Below are 24,311 nucleotides of genomic sequence, written 5' to 3'. Positions count from 1 at the left end.
TTGGTTAATTAAGTTAATTTAGTCAACACTTCTTCTTTGGAATACCTCTGATGAGATGTTCTGCTAGCACCTCAAATTCCCTACAGAGCATTCTCTCCTTTTAAATCATTCTGTTATCCAAATGCCATAAAACCACAGTCCATGACACCAACCAATGCCCCAAACTTCTGCTAAACTTTCACATTTTAAAATATTTTGCTTCTTATATACAGTCAATAACCAAATATAGAAAGTTTCTTAAAATGATCTTAAACATACATTTTTTCTATTATCCTCGGCTAGTTCTTAATCACAGTATACATAGGATAGGAAAACTGCCTCCTCACTCCAAATATCTTCTCAATGGTTTGATTATCAGAGTTCCCTCTTCAGTCCTCCAGTCAATTTCTATCCTACTTCAGATCAGTTATGAATTCCAAACTACCAGCACTGAAAGCCCTTTATAGATTTGCTCATCTAATTTGTCAGAAAATGGTGCCATGAAGGCCTCCCTATATCCACTAGGGAAATCTCCTTTGCCTTCTGGCTTCTTCCCTTTGAGAGACTTTCCTTTATGTGGAAAAGTCCATCTCTGAACCTTTCCCCATAAGCCTGTATCTGTGGAATAATTCCTCAGCACTGAAGAATGTTTCTCCTTCCTTCAAATAATAACTTAAATGCTGCTTCTGCTAGAGAGACTTCCAAGATTACTGTCAGCCAATTGCCAACCCTCTAAAACAAGGCAAAAACCACCCTAGCTGCTTTACCACACTTTAAAAAATTTATTGTATTTTAAATGTATATTGTAATTGCTTATAAATTCCATTGATGTTAGGAAAAATATACTGGGTACTCAACCAATACAGTTTGATTAATTTATTGTGTTGTTAACTTTAGGTCCTGATTTCAAATAGTTTTATATATATATATATATATATATATATATATATATATATATATATATATATCCTGTTTTGTTACTTTAAGACACATAAAGCTACTTAAGTCTCCTGATTTTTGAGAACTGTCAACTGCTCTGCATTTGGTAGGTGTCAGCAAACACTTGTTGAATTGGGTTGAGGAGGAATCATCTTAAACAGGTTACTCTTGGAGGAGGGAGTAATCAGAAGAAGATTATTAACATAAATATTCTATAACAGCATCTAAGTGTAATAAAAAATAATACTCAAATGAGAGTTTCTCAAATTTCTCTCATCCTCTTGATTATTTAATAGTATATTGATAAAGATATACTTTTAAAAATAGCTTCGATTTTAAAACACTAAATTTACACACCAGGAATGAGACACTAGCAAAATCTCCTAGTCTGATTTATTTCTCTGTAATATATCTGTCTTGAGAACATCAGCAGGAATACACCGAAGAAATATGTCCCTCACGGGATCAACTATATAAAAAGACAGAACACATCATCAGCACAAAAATCATTATCCATCTAATCCCCCATTCTAGATGGCTCCGGTGAGCCCCTCCATCATTACTGACTAGGGTTAAGATCAACCTTAATGGATTAATTAAACCGAAGCAGGACTGAACTGTAGACGGAAGAGGAGGCAATCCTGACACAGATGAGGCAACAACCCTGTTCTTTCATTCAAATGTGTAAGACTTGGCTTCCCCCAAGTGCTGTACCTTTCTACTGTAAAGGAGCTGTCTAAAAATAAGATTTGGTGACTGTTGCCTGGGTCTTGCCCTTAGCACTCATAAAAATCTAATACTTGGGTGCTGATCAAAGTTTATCATGTAAGAAATTAAATGTTAAGACTTTTTAAGGTCTTAAATGTTAAGACCTTCCTGAAGGAAGGTGGGAGCATCTGCCAGAGGGGTAAAGCAATAAAGGCAGCATGGTCCTTCTGGTAGTCAAGAAGGGCCAACGAGGGGAGAAGTTATTGTTGGAATGCTAGTGAGACTCTGAGAGAGGGCCAGGACACAGAATGTTCACAAAGAGCTGAAAGGGGGCTTCCCTGGTGGTGCAGTGGTTGAGAGTCCGCCTGCCGATGCAGGGGACACGGGTTCGTGCCCCGGTCCGGGAAGATCCCACATGCCGTGGAGCGGCTGGCCCCGTGAGCCATGGCCACTGAGCCTGCGCGTCTGGAGCCTGTGCTCCGCAACGGGAGAGGACACAGCAGTGAGAGGCCCACGTACAGCAAAAAAAAAAAAAAAAAAAAAAAGAGCTGAAAGGAAGAAATGCCCACCATAAAGTCCCCGGGACAAACCCACAGGCAGCTGTCAGTAATAGAAACCTTGAGAATTGCTCATTTAAAGAGGATTTTGAAATTCAAATGTAAAAGGAGAAGATGTTAATCCAAAGGCACAATTTAGGGTCTTTTTTCTTCTTGTAAAAGGAGGAGAAAAAAAAACCCCAAAACAACCCAGAAGTACTGTACCATACTGACAGTTTACTCTTTCAAGAACTAAATCAACATATTAATGACATGAACACCTACTTTCCTGATGGGGACAATTAGGCTCTATCACACACAGCATTAAATATGCAGGTATTAAAAGAAAAAAAAAACCCACCAGAAACACCTCACTCTGGAGATGGTAAGGCTGACTGGGCAGACTGTCATTAATATCAAGCTATCCTGAGAGTCTAGAAAAGCATCTATGAAGACAGACTAGAACTCGCAGGCCTCACTTCCACCAAAGGGGAAGTGTCCTTAAGGATTCCAGAAGTGGAGATCTGAGTAGCTTTCAGTTGCTTTGTAGAAGTAACAGAAGCAGGGCAGGCTCCTCTGGGGGTCAGGCTAGCCCCACCATGTTGAATCCCTGTATCTAAGTGATAAGTAATTGAAATGAAAAGACACCAATTTCAATGGCTGCTCTGAGTTTAAAAAGCAAGTAAAAATTCCCACCCCCCTAGCAGATTTCATTTGTGATTGTTGCACTAGGGGAAAAACTTGCACGAAGTTCAAACAATAGCACACCTCTCAAAAACACACGTCATTTCTCACCGGAGAGAAAAAATAGAATTATAGAGTTGGAAGGGTTTCCTACCTTAGTGATTATTTAATCTAGTCATTTTGTAAATGATGAAACTGAGGACTTGTCAATGGTCACAGAGTTAATTATGCAGCTGGCAATTTTATCAGAAAGGAATTCACAGGTAGATTCAGGGCTATCAGTGATCCAATGGAACTGGGTCCCTTAAGGTCTTTCATTTACACAATCATATATATATGATTATATATATGTATATATATATGTGTATATATATGTATATATATACACACACACACACACACACACACACGTATACACACACAGAGGGAGAGATCTACAGATACAGATATATATATATACATAAAATATATTGCTGGACAGTAAAAAGAGGATCCTGTGTCACTATCATGGCCACTATGATGGTCAAGAAGCCACAGGCTAAATTTGTTTACTTGACAAACTCAACATTTATTGAGCTCCAACTATGTGCAAGTATTACAAAAAAATTCTCAAAGAATTTTACATCTGTAACACAATCACGTAGAATAATCGAGTCGTCAAACTTGTTCCCATTGGATGAATGTAAAACTTAATTATTAATTTTGAATCAAGAGAGAAGGCATTACCTATTAGTCAGAGATTAGAAATAATTTGGAATGTTTCTAGTACCCCAAACCTAAAGGTTGAGCCACTGAGTTCAGCTGTTCTGTGCATTTAGACATGTTTTCCCTTCAGAATCTACCCCAAATTCACTGCCCAAAGTAGCTCAGACACAGGGCTTTCTAGGCCTTGCTGCTCTGCTCCTGACCGGCCTCTGAGAGGGTATTTAGGTCAAGGATGAGGGTGGAGCTGGGGATAAAGCAAAGAACCTGGCTGAGCCATGCGTCTATTAGCTCCAACACACTACTTAATCTCCAAGTCATTTCACTAACAGTTATATTTTAGTATATATAGCACAGCAGAATGATTTCCTTTGAGATGAACAAAAGTTGAGTGGCTAAAACCTAACGAATATGATTGGTTCAAATAATCTGGATATGGAGAAAAATCACTAAGAGTCAGCTTAAGACCAAAGAAGTGATCATATCATCCAGGCATTTCTCTTAAAAAGAAGGGAGGAGAGAAATAATAAATTTAAGTGCCTACCATGTTTCAGACACTATGCTAGGGGATTTACATATATAATTTTATTTAATCCTGACAAAAACCTTCCAGAGTAGAGATTATCATACCCGTTTCTTCAGGTAAAGAAACTGAGGCACAGTAAGACTGTGGTTTAACCAGACTTGCAAAGTAGAAACGACCTTATGACACTCATATACGGATCTAAGTTTGTCCAGCTACAAAACCTGTGTTCTTTGCCAAAGTTTGCTAAGAGGGAAACCCAGAGGTGAAACGACTATGAATGCTATCGGAAAATATTTTTAGTGAGTGTCTGCTATATGCTGCTAAATTGTATGAACAAGTTTATGCAAATATAAACACACATTTTCTACCACCTTGATATTTAAATATGCTAACATGAACAAACTGACATTGGATCCACCAAAAAGAATATTAAATATAGAAAATTCAACTGACTCATGTACAAAAGCCTATTTTTTTCAGCTATAGAAGACAGTCTACCTGATACTGCAAAGCTTTTGTGCAACTAATGCTTAAAAACATAAACAAACAAACAAAAAATCCCCAGACTCTTTCAATACTAGAAAAACATGCATAACCCCACAAAAATCTAGCACAATCAATTCTCCAATAATTGCCAATAGACAGGGATTTTTCCACAGAAAGTATTTAAAGGTGAGCACATAGTTTGTGCACAAAGGCTTCATTTTCAATCCAGGATTGACATTGTCACTGCCTCTGCTTACCTTGTCTTCATAAAGTGTGGAAAGGGAAAAAGGTTTGAGTTTTTCTTCCACATATGAAGGCTTAGCTGTAGGGAGAGGTTGTTTAAATAAAAACACCGAGTTTCTTTCCTAGAGGTAGGCTCAGGCATCAGGAGATCCCCTCCTCCCTGCACTCCACCATCCACTCACACACACACACACACACACACACACACACACACACTCCAGTCCAAGCTTCCACCCAGTTGCATGAAGGGTAGAAAAAGAAAGGGAAGAAAAGAAAAGCAGAAAAGGGTGTAGAAGACGAAGAAAGAGGGAGGGATAGGAAGAGTGGCTAAGGAAGTACTGCCGTTCGTTCTCCAGAGTGCTCCAGAAAGTGAAAGTATGCAAAGAGCCAGCTTAGAAGCACACAGCTCCCAGCTCTCCAGGGATGGCTCTCTCAGAGCATCAGCTGCAGAATTCAAGCTTTCTGTGGCCAGGATGGCGCTGAAAGAAGGAAGACGCTGGACAGGGGTTGGAGAGTGATACTAGAGAGCTTTCCAGCCCCTTCCACCCCACATGTAAACACAATTATTCTCGAAATACTACTTCCCAGGGTTTATCCAAATGCAAGGAAAAGGTGCATTCTAAGATGAAATGTGATGCAAGAATTTTTAATTATTTATTATGTCACAATTATTTATTTTAATTATTATCTATCTATGACTCTGCAATCTTCCATTGCCACTTGATAATCATGATTACAATACGTCACTTTAATTGCTTTGGTAAAGAAATAAAAAAGAGGGATTGAGGTGGACAGGAATCGTATTGCAATAATACGGACACATGACCGATATCCCCAAATCAACAACAAAAATGTCGATGGCAAGGTCCTGAAATCATGGGGGTTTGTCTAATTTTTCCACACTCAGAACCAAAGGTGAAATTTAAGTTGTTATTATAGGCCCTCAATACATAGTATGGATGGCTACTGCAGTTAGTCTTTTTTGAATAAAATTCAAGGTTGGGATTCCAAAGATTCCCCCATGCTGGAAACTGCATTCATATTAGCTTTTCCGGGGAGCCACACGGAGGAGGGAAAGGGTAGAAAAGGAAGCATCCTCTTCTACCCCCTTGATGGGGGTTAGCTGAAGGCCATGGAGAATAACAGAGGTGCAGTCAGCTCTTTCTTAGACAGACAGCAGAGGGGGGCGGAAACCACACACTTGTATTTTGCTAATGTAAAAGTCCCAGTGGAAACATTAGCACTCAAAGACATTAATGTGGATTTGGGACACTCCCTGAAGGATTTTGATTCCATTAGAAAAAAAAAAAAAAAGATGGTGACAGATATAATCCTGCTTTGATATGTTTAACGCCATTTAAAGAGAAACTGCACCCATTTACCTCAGGCCAGGACACCAAGAGTTCAAAAAGTGAAATATCATTTCTGAGTGCAAAGAAAAAGCTTGGAAAATATTATGTGAAAATTAATTTGGCATGCTTCTTTGAAATTTTAGATTTCTGGGATGAGCAAATGGGTACAGTTTTCTTTTAACTGTTTTTGAACACCATGTGTTGAGAAGAAAACAACAGAATGGCAATTGCTCATCCAAAATGCTAACTTGTGGCATGGCACAGTCAAGATGGCCTGCCACAGCCAAAAAGCAGGTGTATGCTATGCCTGTCACTTCAGTAGCACGCACGCCACATGTCCCTGCATTCGGCAACCTCTTGCATTTGCTTTTGGAACCTTTCTGAGGGGGACAGTAAACATGACTCAACAGAACGTCTAGCCTAGGAGGGACCGGCCCCCCTGGCTTTCTGTGAAGCAGACTCTCTGAGGAAGAACCGAGGCACAATTGCAATAATATACCTACTTTGGAATTCTGTGACCTAGCACGAAAGTGACTGGTTTCAGATCATTTTGTGTGGCTGAAGTGTAGGATCTAATCAGGATGGAGAGTAATGGTGATGCTTTTGCGTGGCTGGAGAGGATCTATGCAATCGGCTGTCTCATTTGTGCTGAGGACATGATCAATGCAGCTGGTACAGATCTTATGCACCTAACGTAAAAGCTTAGAGTAATAATCCCCTCACCTCTCAGGTCCACGAATAAGCTCAACGCATAGGATGTTCAAAATCATTTGGTGTGCTGGGATGCCAAAGCTTCCTCAATCTGACATTATGAATCTGATATTACATTTGTTCCAGAAATTAAAATGCTTTTATATATAGACTAGTTCTCATTCAACTATATAACAGTCCTATGAGGAAGAGGAGGAGACAAAAAAAAAAAAGATTTTCCTTCTTCCCTGTAAAAGGCCTGATAAAGAAGCCAAATTAAAAATTGTAACCATTTTTAAGCCTAAGCCACGTACCATGTGGAATGATAACTCAAGATATCTGTGTTGCAAGGGTTGACAAGGTCTGAAGATAAAGATGTAGATGGAGACCAAAATGAATACTTCAACATAAAGAAATGGGAAATTACTGTTTTATTCTATGATTTTAATTGATAAATCAAAACCATTTATTAAAAACCTACTATGTGAAAATACTGTCAGCGAAGAGTAGGGAAGAATGAAACCTATAAATACTAAATTGGAAAAAAAATCCTAGAGCTTTACAGATATAATTGAATGATATATTCTGTAGGCTACTTTCTGGGCAGGCATTTATGGAGTTCAGAAAAGCTAGTTTGTTGCCAAATATTTGTATGCTATTGTTAATTTCATTCATTAAAATTACATTATTCACTATATACCTTTTATTTCTGATGGTACATTCTAGGTGTTGAAGGAGATACAACCTGTATAAATACAGTCTCTGTACTTATGAGCCTACTGTGCAGTGTGCAGTGGTAGGAGGAATGAGACACACATAAACACACTCTAGTATAGGATAGTATGTAATCAGTGCCAAATGAGACATATAAATAAGTGCTTTAACAGTTCAGAAGAAGCAAGACCTCCTGGCTATGGAACAACCCTTTCATAGATTTACTAAAGTTTGCTCAGTGCACAAAAAGGAAGGGATTTGGACCAAATTTTAAGGCACCAGGCATCCTGTGCATAGGGGTTTAGCTGGGCTATGAGGCGAGGGGAATGTACCCTGGATCCATAACGCCTCTCAAGCTGAGTTGTCCTGCAATTAATGTTGACCAAGAGCATGCGTGGTTGAAAGAGGAGTCAATAGGGTTGATAGGCCAGGTCAGTGGTTCTGCATTAGCCCTAGATATTAAGATGATTATTAATTCCCTGTTCGAAGTTGGCATCATAATGACATCATTTTCTTCCCATACAATTACGAAAAGTTCAGTCTTTACTCCAGAGTGATGGGAGGTACAATTCAGGGCTCATCCTTCTAAGTGAGGGAAAATGTAAAAATGCCATTGGTACAGGAATCACAACGTTTTTCAGAACAGCAACAAATGAAATCCCCCACGCTCCCTTAGGAGGATGAGTCAGAATCCATGCTCCCTAGAAATGATGACAGTGGAGTTCGGGTGAAGCGGCTATGCTGGGATCCACACAAGAAGGCAGGTTACCATTCAGTAGGAAACAGAATTTGGGTATCCTGACTTCTAGGTCTGGGTTCTATCTATAGAATCACTTTCTTTTTCAATTTTTTATTCCTCTTGGACACTCTAGCCCTTTAATAATGAATAGTGGCCTTCTGTAGTTGGTCTGTGTGTGTGTGTGTGTGTGTATGTGTGTCTTTTTAAGAGGGAGGATGGCATTACTGATGTGCTTTTGTAAAGAATTCAAGGTTGTCTGGATCCTCAAAGAATGCAATTGAAAAAAATACTGTTTCTCTGATTCAATGGTGCTTACATTTGGGCAGAGTTTTCTTTTTCCATCCTCAGATACAGTATTTGAGACAATCTACCCACAATGGAAAGATTTTAGAGCTTCAAAAGTGTAGGCGAACCAAATCAGAATTAATCTCTGTGAAAACGGAGACTCAGGCACATGGAGAAAGTTTACGAAAAAAATCTGGGCAGGAGGCAGTCCCAGAGAAAGATGCCTGACATCTCTCTGAATTTAAGGTGAGCTAGAGTAGGACAGGTGAGGAAGGGCCAAGGAAAGTTCCAGCTGCCATGTGATCTGCTGTTTCACCTATGTCCATTTAACTTGAGTCTGTGTTATCAGAGGGTCTAGTTGATTTGGTTAAAATGTGTCCTATGGTCTGACTGCATGAACCCAGAGCAGGCTAATAAAGGGAAGTCTAGGCTAACTGGGGCTAAGGTGAAGTGGCCAACAGCTATTCACTCGAAAAGGACCGACCAGATCAGTCTGCAGGGTATCTCTGGCAGTGTTGCCTTTTATTATCATATTAAAAGCCATGTATTTTATTGGGAAAAAAATTAATTAACTAAAAAAAGAAGACTTGCAGATCATAGAAGCAAAAAGCGTAGACGATAACAATGATCACTTTTGAACACTTGGTATATGCCCATCAGTTTTTCTTCATATGTGGATTTCTCTACATATGTTATCTCATTTGATCCTCATGCTAACTGTGAAAGACTGATATTTTGCCCATTTTCTATGTGAGGAGCCTAAGGCTCAGAGAAGCTAGGTGAATATCCTCTGGTCACACAGCCAGTAGGGGCTAAGCTGGTATTCCAGTCTGAGTGGTAGGACACAAAACCTGAGCTCTTTTCCGTGCCTTGTGCTCTTCATGGCATGAAATCAGTGTTGGGGGAACTATGCCCAGCATCTCTGGTTAGCAGAGTGAATCGCTTTTATCTTTTGCCAACATGTCATAGAAAAAAACCAAAACAACAAAAAAATTAAAACTCCTGGCTCTAGGAGATTTCCTATCAACCACCTGAAGTTTGGCTTTGTTACATATCATTTGAATATCTTGACAATCTTATAAAAAGTCGAACAAGAATAAAGAATTTTGCATTTATGCTAGCTCCTATGTTAGTTAAAAATCTCCTATTCCTGCATAACAAGGTGCCTGGGGGACTTGCTCACCGCCAGAAACTTATCTGAAAATGCTGGAAAGTCAGAATTTGGGGCCTATATACTGACTAATATTACCAGCTGTGAGTTGGCTTGAACATCAGTAATATGATATTTCCCGCTACAATTTGATTTGGTTAAAATGTGTTTGAAGTTCACCCTTTTATTAACTAGAATTACCACCTCCTGAAACTGGAGGGCCCCTGAGAGCAAGCTGCTAGTGCAATCCAACCTCCCACCCGCCATCAGTGCATTTCCTGGCAACAAATACTATTAAATTGATAACTACAGAAATAGGTCAAAATGTCTTTTCAATAGTTGCTAATGTTCCCCTAATGCTCCATCTCCTCCCTTTGATTCTCCTGCTAACATTTTCTCTAACATCACAGGAGCAACAACTAGTAAAGAGAAATGACAAGAAGATGGAGAAGCTGGCAGCAGTGGATGGAGGAGGTCTTAGGCATTCCCCCAATTATCAAATAGAAAAGCTAAACTTCCCTAGGGGCCAAGGGCCCCCAAATCAGCTCCGCCGCTGAGTTGGGTGACCCGGAAAAAAAAGCTGTGTCCAATATGAGCCTTAATATCCTCCTGTGCAAAAGAGGAAACTCAAGATGACTGATTATTCAAATTTGTAAAATGCTGAGAGTTCACAGGAGATAGGAGCCTTGACTAATCTCAAAGCAGTGGGGTTTTAAACTTATTTACACTACTTTCAATACCATACCTATTAGAGCCTTGGCTATCCAAGATAGAAACTTTGTTTTATATAAAAACATGATACCATGGCATATTTTTGTGAGAGAGAGCCTCTGCAATCATCCCGGGTTTGATTATTCACTATGTAAACCTACATCCACCCCCCACCCCCAGAACAAAGTTTGATTTTCTGAATTCACGTCACATATGCGACCAAAGATAAAGAAGCGGACGGGTGGGTACAGATGTATCAGGACATGGCTGATTCTAGGCAGATAGTCTGGCTCAGAAGGGACAGCCACCTGCTGTAGGCAAGGAGCATAAGCCCCCTTGTTAATGAGGTACATTTCAATTTCCAACACTTCTTCTGAGATGCAAACATAACGTAGGGGTTTAAGCCATTCGTGCCTGGATGCTCTAATCACTTCAATCCCAAGAGGGTTACCTCAGTGTAAAGTAGTTTTGAGTCGGAGCTGGGGGTGGGGGCATAGGGATAATTTTGGAACTGGGGAGGCTGAAGGAAAAAAATCAGCTGAACACAAGGACCCTGGGCCCTGGAGGCAGAGGAGAGGAGGAAGGGAGTGGCCATGACTGAAAAGGACTCAATCTGTTTAGCAGTTTTTGCTCAGGGCCTTGTCCAGAGCTAGTGAACCACTGAAAAATCTCTTGTGAGATGCCATGGTCTCTGAGTAATGCTTTTGACCTTTCCTCTGTGCCATGGTTGTACTGTCACTAGACAGGAGGTCAGCATTGACTTGAAAACTTGCAAACTTCAGCCTACCTGGTTCAGGCAAATAAAGGTTATTCTAATCTTCTATAATTTAAACTCACAGGGACTGTACAGTCTGGCACCTCTCCATCAGATTCCTCCGCCTTCCTTCCTTTCATGGGGGAGGGAGAACAGAGGTGTGGAAGAGAGGGCACAGGAGAGGAGGAGGGGAGGTGAAAGGGGCTCTCCTTCCAGAATTTTTGATGTGAGTGAGGCTTTGTGTCAGACGAGCCTCTCTCTGGACCCTCCCGGTAAGCCAGGAGACACTGTTAGTGGTAGGAAGTATTTTATAGGTTCAGGGAGGCTAACTAGCTTTAGGTGGCCATTCAGGTTCCTTCTCCCAGCTCCTAGTTCCTCTGGCTAAGTGGCCATTCAGGTTCCTTCTCCCAGCTCCTAGTTCCTCTGGCATATTTCCTCCTCCTCCTGGTTATGGGTGCTTAGAAACTGGTTTACAACCCAGTCATCTAGAGTCTATCTTTTGGGAATTTTGAGGATGCCCTGAATAATCACAAGCATATCTGGCTGGGAGTCAGGAGCCTTGAATGCTTCTGGTTAAGACCTAGTCCTAATAAACTATCACTGAGGACAAATCCAGGCACCTCTATGCGGTCTGATCCTGACTTTACAATCCTGGCATTCACACTCATCAAGGTGCTGGCAGCGGTGTGAATGCACAAAATTCAGCAGAATCATTCTCATTATATGTCATATGTAGATTAAAGCGAGGAACTCCCTCATGCTAATGCCAGTTTTGGGTAAGAAGGATGAGAGGACTGATAGGAGCTGAAGGCAGAAGGAGTCATGAGAAAGATGTGGAACACACAGCAGCAGCAATGGAGGAGCTTAAGAGGAAGCCCAGGCCAGAGCTGGGAGATGAAATTGTCTGCTGAGTACACTGATGTGTTTGATCACACAGTGGTTGGAAAGTCCTAGTCTAAAATAAGCTGAATGTTAGATGTTCTTTTTTAAATCTCAATTTAATGGTTGAAGCCTATTTTAACGAGCCAATAACGGGCAAAGACCTTATTACTACAACTATTTCTCCCAAGTATTAACCTCTAGCAAAAAAAATATTTGGCTGAGACCACTACAGAGTTTCTGATTACAAAACAAGACCATCTTGATGATACTCATATCAAAGTGTTTGGAGGAAGGAAGGAGAGATGGGTTCTTCTGAACCATATTGTATGGACAGAAATCTTCAGAGTTGAACACAGGAATTAGCTTCTGAGGAATCGAGAAAGAGGATCATTTTAAGTAAGAGAAGATATCCGACTGATACTTTCAGTTGGCATGCCAGGAAAAGATAAATTCCAGGCAGGACCAGCTACATAATCTGTGGGGCACAAGGCAAAATGAAAATGCGGGGCCCTTTATTAAAAAAATCATTAAGGATTTCAAGACAGCAACAGCAGCACATTAAACCAAACCCAGGGCCCTTCTGAGACCTGGGTGTGACTGCTTGGGTCATACAGCCAGGAAGGTGGTCCTGATTCTAGTTGTATTGTTTTCATCAAGGCATTCTAGTCCCATAGTCACCAAGACCTAAATTAAGAAAGATGCACCACCACTTTCAAAACTCTCAGTTAACCCTGTCTTCTTAGGGTAAGGAGGCAACTGAATTCTGCAGTAAGGATCAGAAAGATCTGGGGTCTGCCAACATGTTTGATAAGAGTGCAACTGCACTGGCTTCTGCTACATTTGTTACAGCCACCATCCCCACTTCTGTCACCACCCAAAGATGCCCAGGATATCAATGTCTGGGAATTGAAACATATTTTCTAAAAACACAAATTTCCCTGAAAAACAAAACAAAACAAAACAAAACAAGCAGAAGTTACTAAAAAGAAGCTGAGTTTCCTGGATATAAGTCCTATCCCTGATTTCTTACTGGGCTTACCTTGAGCAGGTCTTGGGCATGTGCTCAGGCTCAGAAACACAGGTGAATTACCACAATAACTCTTTTCAGTTTGGGAAAAAATAGAGGAAACAGGAGAACCTGGTCTTAGCCCAGCAGAAACTCACTGGGTTCACTAACAGTGTGCTTGCTCCCTTTCTCTTTCTCTCTCTCTCTCTTTCTGTCTCATTATGCTAAGTCGGAGCTATGACTTCACTCTCCGTGGAAGCTAAGTTTCTCTTTCCTGGATGCTTGGAATGGACCAGAGAAAAGGCATTAGAGGGTAATGGTCATGTCTAAAAAATCACATTTATTTATCTTCACCTGCCCTCCTCATGTCATTATCATTCCACTGAGGTCTGTATATAGAAAGCAGAGATTAAATAGCCAAGATGAACATCAAAAGAATAACAGCAGTACCAAATAGATGAATGTGACCTCTTTCCCAATGATCTTAGGGGCTTTATACGTACTGAGCCTGATTCTCGTAGGGACAGACCAGTAGCCTGGGCAGATGCCTAGGATGTTTGTGTAGGCTGACACTTACCCTCCCCTTACTATACATCTCTGTTCCATTTTCTAAAAAATAATGTCTAATATAGAGAACTAGTTCACTTCTACAGCCAGAATTATACCTTGATACTAGACCTTGATTTAGGATTTTTTAAAAAAGATATTTATTGGCAAAACTAATCTTTTTTCTTTTTTTTTGTTGTTTTTTTGTTTTTTTGCTTAATAGGTTTGTACTGCCTTGAGTAAGGCCACTAGGGTCCATAAGTAGATGGAAATGTGTCTGAATCTCTATAATTATGTTTAGATTTCAAAAAGTCTTCCATTCCACAGAGGTGATATAGGTTCAGTCATCATTTTCAAGTGTTTTAACATTGGTAATTAGCAGAGGAGGTCTTAAAATTTAAAAAAAAAAGTGATTGACCTTCACAACAGATGCATATATAAAATCTTGATTCACTTATTTTGAAATCATTCTCCTGTTGGAAATATATAGCTATAATATATACATTTATATATGTGTGCACAATCAGCCTTAGCAATACCACTGAGAAGGAGACGAGGATAGATGGTTTTCTATTTATTTGACAAATACACTATTACATAGACAGGTTAAGTGATTTGTCCTGTAAGGAAGGGTGGAGCTGGAAAAAAAAAAAAAAACCTGTCACATCTGCTCTCAGGTTATACCACTCTGGAATTGGGTAGCCATTATTGTTTTTGAGCGACCTGATCTAAATGTTTGGCGAGGCAATTTTCCCGAGAAAAGATTTTACACTTTTTTTTTCCCTCGGTACTTTCTTTCCCCCTTTCTTTTCCTCCTCTCTGAGATTATTATAAACTAGCGATAAATGTGTCTGCTCTAAGTTTATGCTTTCTCTTCATGGATTTGGATGGATTTTAGCTCTTAACAAAGCATAAGAAAAAAAAAATCACCTCTGAAAGGTAATAATGATAAATAATGCTGGGACAGTTGGTTTGAGTTAATGTCACTGTAATAGTTGATATGGGTACAAGTGAGGTCTTGGACTCACCTTTCACAAGAGCTAGTCTGTTGGCTCTGAACTGACCCAACAAGAGCAAAGGCTTCTATAAGGCAGAACTCACTTGTCAATTCCCTGCTGTTCTCCTGGGATCTCAGACAGGCCAAACATTTCTTTGCACCTTTCTGTGAACTGCTGCATCTTGGAACTGTCCTCTACTCTACATTAGGGCTACACCCTCTAAGTTCTTGACCTTAGATAGTCCTTCTCTATTTTGGTACATATTTGCATGATGCTCACAGTGCTATACTTAATTTAAAAAATTGGCCTGTTATTTGGCCAAGGAAAGACTATTTTGGTATTGTTTTAATTCTTTACTATCTATTTTGTTAATTATTTGTGTGAATAAAAAAAAATCCTAGATTTCTTGCCTCTTGTCATGGTACTATTTCCCAATATTATCTGGTAAATACTTAGGAAATAGAATTTTATTTTAATATGTCCTAAACAAAACACAATTGTGAAAGAAAACCGGTAGAGAAAAACATAATAAAGTTTGAAGATAAATAACAGTTAATTCTGAAATATCTGCCACTCTTACTCCTTTATATTAGAACCTAATGTTGCCAAGAAATTAGTCATCCATACCGATTTTTTTTAAATGAAGGGACAAAATAATAAGTTTCTTTTCTGATGATAAGAACTGTAACCCCTGCAGCATAATAGCACCTGAGCAGCATCTGTGATGTGAAACTGGCTTCAGTGATTTCTCTTGAAGAAGACTGCTTAGTCAGGACCTTCAAGAAAGCTGCTGCTGTTTAGGACCTAGACGCTACGAGGAACGTCCTGGTTCCCTACAGAACTTGGGCTGGCTGTCATCCCATCCGGTATCCAGTCTGCAGTTGCCACTCAGACACGTAGAGTGTGTGTCTGGGGACGACACACAGTAGAATAGGAAAGGATACAGAGCTCTGTCGTACCAGCACATTTATTGTAAGGAACTAGTTATGCTGCAACTGCTTTGCTCTTTTATATTCTAGGCAACACACCGGTGAATATAAGTCATAACGAACATATTCAACATTTTTTTCCATCAGTTCAATACATTCTTCATAAATATTAGAGACGGAAAAGACCTAGAAGATTACGGAGTCCAAACCTCCTTTCTGTACCGCCCTTTCCCCCAACTGTTGATGCTAGCTCAACAAAACAAGACAACAACAAATCACACAAGGAAAGCGACAAATTCACAAGTTTTACAAGTAAAAAGGAAAGCTCCAAGAAAGTCTGTATTGAGGGTGAGGAAGTTCAAGGCCTTCTCTTCCTGCTGGTGGTGGAGCTCTGAAGACTAAAAGTATGGTGGCCCTTTGCTGTGAAGGCAAGCCAAGGGAGAAAAATGCCAGTTTCTCCTCTTGAGAATCATAATTCAAGGTAAAGCGCAAGAGGCAATCCCATGTCCTTGGCTAACTGCTTCCTATCTGTCTCTACAACCTGGTGTGGACTCAGGCATTCTTCTCTCCTGTTAGAACTTGAGATACTGATGATAATGATAAAAGAAAATGTATAAATGAATAGAGAGTTAAAACTACTAGAGTCTGCTCCCTGGGATTATCTGTACTACCAAGATAGGAAAACTTTGCAGATGCTACTGTCTCTCTAGAGGAAGAAATGCTTGCATTTTAATATTCTCAGCAGCTGGTTCCTGTTGAATGCCATCAGGATGATTCAGCCACCCACCAGGAACACCAGTAATGGCAAGTGCACACAGAGAAATCTGCAAAACTTTCTTCTCTTGATGCCAACACTATTACTCTGGCAAAGTCAGAACCCTTTATTGAATTACCAGTTCTACTAAATGTGACCTTGTTCCCCTCACAAATACCAGCTCGCTTTCAAATAAATGGAACTTCTGGCTGATTAAGATGCAGCATACTTCCTGATTTAAGCACACCCTACAGTCAGCTTCTCCTCAGCTATGGCCATGTGATTGGCCCCCTTTTATTTTCTCACTATTCACTGTAACCCTGAAGAACCAGTAAGATCCATATACACCTCGAATCCACCTTGTATACCATCCTGCCTACAGCTGACTTGAAGTATTTAATGCTATATCTCTACCCTGACATGCCTCAAGTTATTTTATCATTTCCAGTTTTTAGAAGTTTCTCATTTCCACAGAATGGGGTTGCATGCCAGGAAAACAGAAATGTGTAGATGACCTGCATTGACCCTAGACCTCACTGATACACAATTACCATACCACATTCAAGTTAGATAAAAAATTATATACTTGCCCCCTTCTTCAAACAGACCAGATTAGACACTAAAAGGAAGAAATGCCAAAGATGACAGCTAGCTCTCAAAAATGTCTCACTGCCTCATTTTCTGGTCCCCAAAGTAAAATCTAAGGACATTCAACACAGATTCAGGAGCTTTCAACAGCCGTGAAAATATATGGCTGGAGAGGGAATTTATAAATGTAACGAATACACAATTGGCTTATAACAGATGCAACTAAACTTAAATTCGATATCTTGACCTGCTCTCCAAAGTGAAAGTTTCTAGTTCAGGCTGCAGACAGAGGTATAACCAGCTCATTAATCACATGAAACATAACTACAAGCTGACATCTCTGGGGATGCTGCAAAGAGCAATCCTATGTGATTGGGGGGCCTGTGTGGAACCTGAAAGGGAAGGCAGGTGGCACCGACAGTCTACAGTGAGCAATACTGATATCGTTTATGGCGTCCATAGGTTGGCCAGGGCTGACTATTCTAAACTTCCAGGAAAGAATTGAAGGATCTTTGTAAGGAAGTAATGGGGCCTATGGACTTGCACAAAAAAGATTCAATATATTTTTATTCAGCTCCTATTATGTAAAAGTCATTGTGTTTGTTGCTCGAAGAGATTTTGAACTCAATAACATCAATCTATGAGCTCGAAAAGAATACTATTGGGGAAGAACTAGGGGAAAGGGAATATTAATAATAGTAGAAGTAGTAACAACAACAATGATACTGAGAGAAGATCCCGCGCTCGTCATGGTACCAAGCACTCTATAAACTCCATTTCAGGAATCCTTACAATATCCCAGCAAGGTAGTTATCATTTTCCTACTTATAGACGTGGAAACTGAGGCCCAGTGAAATTAAGGGCACTGCCCAGATTACACAGACCTGTTCCTTACATTACAAATAAACATACAAATGGCTAATCTATAAGAGAGAATATGACAAAAGCCATTAAAAGATAGAGCACTGTAGAAATAGAGAAGGCAGAATTTGTCTCTACTTGGGAGCACCAGGTGAAAAGAACAGGGTTGTGGAAATGTAGTGTGCGCTTAGGAGACAAGGAGGAACCCAGTTAAAATGTGTTTAAACTTATTAACTCAGTACCCTCTGATTAGAACTCACATTTTGATACAACAGTTAGATACATTGATTTGTACAGGAAGATTTCTAAGGAGAAGGACTTCTTTCTAAAGGATTTTCTGACTACAATTTCTCAAAAAATTTTTTTCTTTTCTTTTTTCTTTCTTTCTTTTTCTTTTTCTTTTGGTGGGGATAGAGGGAAGAAGAGAAATGAGATACAAGGTTACCTTGGAGGGGATATGAGGGTTGCATGAGGGAAGCAATGTTAACAGCAGAGAGTGTCCACGGAGTGCCAATGTGGGTGCATTTTCTTTCATTCCCCAGAATGCCTTATCCTTACCACACATATTTGCCCCTTACCCCATGTAAGGTAGGGTTATCGGTATAGAAATAGGAACGCTAAGGGCCTGCTTACTCTGCTTTCTTCCTCAATTACTTCTGGAATATCATCCACATTTTATTTTTATAAAATTTGTTTTAGGGGTCAGGCTTGCGGTGTAGAGTAGAAGCTAGAAAACTTGAGTTCTCGTACAATTTGCCTTTCTCATCTTGAGAGGGTTTGATCACTTTTCCATTTACGTTTTCCTATTAGCATGGTGTAAGCCCAAATAGCATTTCTTCTTCTGTTAAACACCCTGTCCCTTTGGTGAAAATAAAATTTTGTGCTTTACTGAAAAATTTCCATTCTTCTCTGTTTAGAACCCCTGGTTCACAGAATCCAATGTATAGCACCACTAGTCAAGATGAATTTGTGGAGCTTTAGTTTCCCTGGTTTTTAAGCTTTTATATGAAATAGTGTTTTCCAAATGTAAGTCACAATATATAAAATACATATTTTAAAAAATTCTACATGGTCCTGCACCAGATATTCAGTATTCCTTTCTGGAGAGTTTGGTAACCCATTCACCTTTATTGAGATATCTAAGTCTCCTTCAAGCTCTAAGATGCCATGATTATGATTCTGTGATGCTGACATTTGCTTTGTCGACACTTAAAGCAGAGCTTTTCAACTTCAAACAATAGCATAACAAGTTACTATAACAATTACACTTATATGAATCTTTAAGCAGATGAGCATAACAGCTCTTTACAACTATTACCACACTGGACAGCCAAAGCTTAGGAGGTTGTTGTAATTCTCTGCAAAAGTGAATTCTACACTTGATTATATCCTATAAGGAAAAGTATTGCCTTTCTATCTACTTTAAAATTCATGGACTCTTTTTTTTGGTATCTGTTAGTTTTGCAGCCAGCTACAAGCTTTAAGCATCTCCAATAACTTTCATCATTAGCCTCCACTCTGTCATGGTTCCTGTGTCTCACCCTTCTGACCTTGCCCACTGAGGTCACTCTTCCTGATGTAATCACACATGCTTCTTTGTAGTTACATTCGTCACAGTGCTCATTAGAATTATCATCACTCCTACTGCACCTTAGGTCAACGAAATTAAATGTGCTTATGCAATTTGTTGTCATTTTAATTTTTCAGCCAGGATTTCTTCATCCAGAAGGACAATTTTATTTTATCTGATCAATAAATAACTAGCCAGTCGAATGACTCTGGAAAGGTTGGTAGAAAGTCGTTTATTGGGGCAAAATCTGAAGTCTAGAGAGGTTTTTGTAAACTTGGACAGTGACATTTCACTGACCTTGAATCCATAGGTTCAAAATGTATTGATGTCAACTTAGTCTTTCAGTCTAGTAAAGCAATAAGGATAAAATATGCGTGATTTATATTTATGTGTGTGTTGAATTTAATAAATTAGTCAAGAGTCAAGGTATTTTTTTTTTTTTTGCGGTACGCGGGCCTCTCACTCTTGTGGCCTCTCCTGTTGCGGAGCACAGGCTCCGGACGCACAGGCTCAGCGGCCATGGCTCACGGGCCCAGCCGCTCCGCGGCATGTGCGATCTTCCCGGGCCGGGGCACGAACTGGTATCCCCTGCATCGGCAGGCAGACTCTCAACCACTGCGCCACCAGCAAAGCCCAAGAGTCAAGGTATTTTTAAAGAAATATTCAAGTCCGTTCCACAGTGACTAATTCACTTTCAGATATAGTCTAAAATATTCTTTTTGGGCTTCCCTGGTGGCGCAGTGGTTAAGAATCTGCTTGCCAATGCAGGGGACACGGGTTCAAGCCCTGGTCTGGGAAGATCCCACATGCCGCGGAGCAACCAAGCCCGCGAGCCACAACTACTAAGCCTGCACTCTAGAGCCTGCATGCCACAACTACTGAAGCCCCTGTGCCAAAACTACTGAAGCCCACACGCCACAACTACTGAAGCCCACATGCCTAGAACTCGTGCTCCACAACAAGAGAAGCCACTGCAATAAGAAGCCCATGCACCACAACGAAGAGTAGCCCCCACTCGCCGCAGCTAGAGAAAGCCCGCGTGCAGCAACGAAGACCCAACGCAGCCAAAAATAAAAAATAAAATAAATAATAATAAATTAAAAAAAATATTTTTTGCTGTAGTTTTAACTTTTTTTTTTCAAATAAATAAAGAACGTACATAGACTGTGAAGTGGCAATGTAGTCCATTGTGGCATTCTATATATTCCTTAACTTTTGCTCTTTCTATGGTCAGGGTATGTAGAAATAAATAAATTTACAATAGTTTAAGTCTAGAAATTTTTGTTTGGCTAAACTCTGAAAACATAGCTTAAATAGAGTTGAAAGCTTGGCATCTCATCATTTCTTTATATTATAAGGCTTACAATGCCACCTTATAAAAGATATATTCGTTTATTTTCATGTTCAATCAAAAGTGTAGGGTTTCAGGTCTAGGAATGGATTACAGATCGTTCTCTCCTGGTTATTTTTGGCTTTAAGTATATTGATCATTTTATCATTTTCTTGTTTTAAACTGCTTTAAACACAGCACAAATGTTATTCTCATCATGCCAGAAATGGGTTTGGAATTGATTTTGAGTTTCCATCAGTTTTACTCTTTGCTCTCTGTGAGAAGTTTTTTACTTGCTTAAATTCAAAAGGATAGTTTTGTTCAAAAGATGTCAGAGTACAGCATTCAGAGATCCTTAGCTGGACAAGAAAACTGACATTTTCTTCTTTACAAAAAAATAAAAATCATTGCATCTATTGCCATGGACTTTATTGAAATTAGTGAAGAATCATTCATACGAATGCAATTTCAAGGGCTTCCTCCCTCTTTCTCATCATGTAAGTGTTCGACAAAAGCATGCATCTTCTAAGAAGCTGGCCTGATTGGTCCAGGTTGGCACTGTTTCAGTGTTTGGCCTACAGCGGCTGCTTAGGAATAATTTCATCTCATCCTCTCTGTTTTTCTGGACTGTATCGGACTCAGACACGTGGTATGCAAAGGAAATCCAAGTCCCTTAAAAATGCTATTTCTTTTGGTACTAAAGCCAAGCCCAGTTCTACTTTGGCCAAATGATCTTATCAAGATTTAACAAGAGATATTCAGTAATATCTCCAATCTGGGAGAAGACATTCCACTAAGAAAGATAATTTGCTACAGAACATCTATATTTTCTCTTCAGGCAAGGACATGATCGAACTTTATCCCATTGGTACTGAGAACACTATAACACTGATGCAAATTTTATGACAATTATTCATTTCAATTAATTTAAACGGAAATAAACAAGTAGTTCTTTCCATATTAAAGCAGATACTGGAGATCTATTTTCAGTTATTGTTGAAAATATTTTGGCTTCCATAAAGGCACCTTCCTAACACAGCTGCTTTGCCCTCCTCTGCACTGTCACAATTCAGAATTTGTCACATTTCAGCCAGGTTCTCTAGACTAATTGGATGAAACAATTGCTTTACAGTATTAAAATTCCTTTGCAGAATCAAATGAGAGGAGATCTGCACAGTTCAGATAGCCTGGAAGATTTACAACAAACACAGCCCAAATCCTGTATGTTCCATACATCTTTCTACATTTACAGTAATAATCACTTCTATAGTGTTAGGAGTTAACTTCACACTTGAGAATATCAACAAACATAGGGAGAAATTTAGATATGTAAACTTCATTTCCCACCCCATCCTTCCTTCTCCCCTGTGCTGTTTTGTGTTTCAAAGCAGAGTGCTGCATCTTTTTTTGAAAAGTGTCAGGAAATCGCTTTCCTAGCAATCTAGGCCCTTGAGTTTATATGTGTGGTGTGACACACCTTGAAACAGAGAGCCCCACAAACCAGAGTGGGATGTTAATTTAAATACAGACTTAGGGGGAAGAGCTCCATCTACTGAATTAGTTAGATCACAGTTTGTACCCTATAGTTATCCCATTCACTACTTTCAACCTCGTAGAGGCTCTGGGGAGAACGGAAAAGTTACAGACCCCCAAACAGCTTTGAGTCTAATGCCATTTTGAATATTTCCCAGTTACCCTGAGCCCCTTTTCTTTGCCCTTCCTAATCTCCAAAGCTTTCCATGTTTCAATATGAAAGAAAAATGGGATGCTTTGCTGGGTAAATCATCCCTGGAAAAAGGTAGAAATCCATTGGTAATTGAAGGAAAAGCCCCAAATAGCTGAAGGGAAAGCAACAGAAAAAAATCGCTCTACCTGACCAGTTGGCAGCCCAGGTAAGAAGCAAAGGGAAGAGTAGCCTACTTACTCCTCCCGCCTTACATCACTGCTCGGGAAGTCTGCAGCCACCCAGCAGCAGCTCTTCTGGGCTCTCCCCAGCTGCACAGTGCTGTTGTGGCACTGGGAATTTGCTGTGGCTTCATAAGATTATGGGGATATGCTTCAGCAAGCCAAAAAAGTCACAAACAAAATTCAGGAGAGAAAAAAAAGTACAAAAACAGCTGATCTTACTGGAGAAGCACTTGGCATTTTCCTACATATGCCACAATTTTCTTTGGTATTTCCTGGTTCTATGATCAGAAAAGTTATCATATCACGTTTATTACTATTGTGTTTTCAGGGTTGCTGGTGGCGGGGCGTGGTATAGTGAGAGCACACAGACCAGACATGGGAGTAGCAAGGTAAAGATTACTTCTCCTACTTGTTCGAAAGCTTTCCAGGGGATCATGAGGTTAAAAAGTTTTCTTCTTCAGAATACTGAAGACATATAGAAATAATATACAGAAAAAATAGCCATAGCCTTTCTAGATTGGGAAAGTAAAAAAAACTTGTTTAACACAGTAACAGATACGGAACAAAGCAAATCGTATCGGAATAAACCTGAATGTTAATACAGCTGCATAAAATTCAGGAGTATATAAGACATAAAAATACTTTATAAGTTGAGATAAATTATTAGAATATAAAAAGACATTAGTAAGTATATATATATTAAATAATCAGAGGGAGGCAATAATTGGATTTTTAAATTACAGAAAAATAAAATATAATAAATTAATAAAAGTTTGCATTAAGGCTAATCCTCTTTCATGCAAAAATAGAATTAATATAAATGTAAAGTGAAGCTGTGTCTCCGTATGTATGTGTATGTGTATATATATATGTATATTTGCACAAAGTATTACTGAGTGACATTGAAAGGTGATATGTTGCATAGAAATAAAAACTTTGAATTATTTTAAATTGGGCATTTAAAGTATCAGCATTAACCTGGCAGATTTTTTTCTTTTTTTAAAATAACATTTAATTTTCAGCTCTATTTTAAATCATGGAAAGAAAAAAATTAGAAAAGCATTGCATAGATGCACAATATGTATTTTGTAAAAAAAATTTCATTTGCATTTCTTAGAATATTTAGTTCTCAAAAAACGGCTAGTTGGCTTTTCTTCAAGCCTCTGCAAGACAAGTTCAGTTCTGAGTCAAGAAAAGCTATGAGAAATTTCACCTCAAAATGAAATTTGTTTGGATAATTATAAAGGCCTGAAAAATGAGATTATCTCCACCATAACTATAACAAACAGCTAATGAATAAATATATTCTGGCAAGAATCGATAAGAATTGCAAAGCCTGAGAGGGTCATCGCAGACTTGAAAAAGGTAACCAAGTGAGGAAACATCAAATGGAGTTAATGGAGATAAATAAAGCATTCTGAAAAATGTAAAGTGTTAACAGTCACCGACAGGAAAGAATATACTTCCACAGGGATGACAACAACAAAATGAAACAAAACAACCCAAAACAACTGGAAATATATATCTCCTGGAGCAAAGTATGACTACTTATTCAGCAAGAGGAGAACCTACTTCTTTGTCATTCCCTTTGGAAGCCTGCTTTTTTTTTTTTTTTTTTTTTTTAAAAAAGGTTGTACAAAAGATACATGTGTTCTTTTTCTGGTATTATTACAGGCCCACCTAGATTTAGCTTTCGGTTCCAGATGAGATCAGGCATGTTCAGACTAGCACATCTTTGCTC

General features: G+C 39.3%; 1 protein-coding gene across 16 annotated transcripts in view; it reads right to left on the bottom strand.

The window, feature by feature from the left end:
- The window catches only part of ZBTB20 (zinc finger and BTB domain containing 20), an 825,027-nt gene that overhangs the window by 112,030 nt on the left and 688,686 nt on the right, over positions 1-24,311 (bottom strand). The gene's annotated exons all lie outside the window — the stretch shown is intronic.

Source organism: Mesoplodon mirus (assembly GCF_964341445.2).
Source record: "Mesoplodon mirus genome assembly, chromosome: 6".
NCBI classification, from domain to species: domain Eukaryota; kingdom Metazoa; phylum Chordata; class Mammalia; order Artiodactyla; family Ziphiidae; genus Mesoplodon; species Mesoplodon mirus.
Note: the sequence above shows the minus strand (reverse complement) of the source record. Positions and strands in the feature narration are given on the sequence as shown.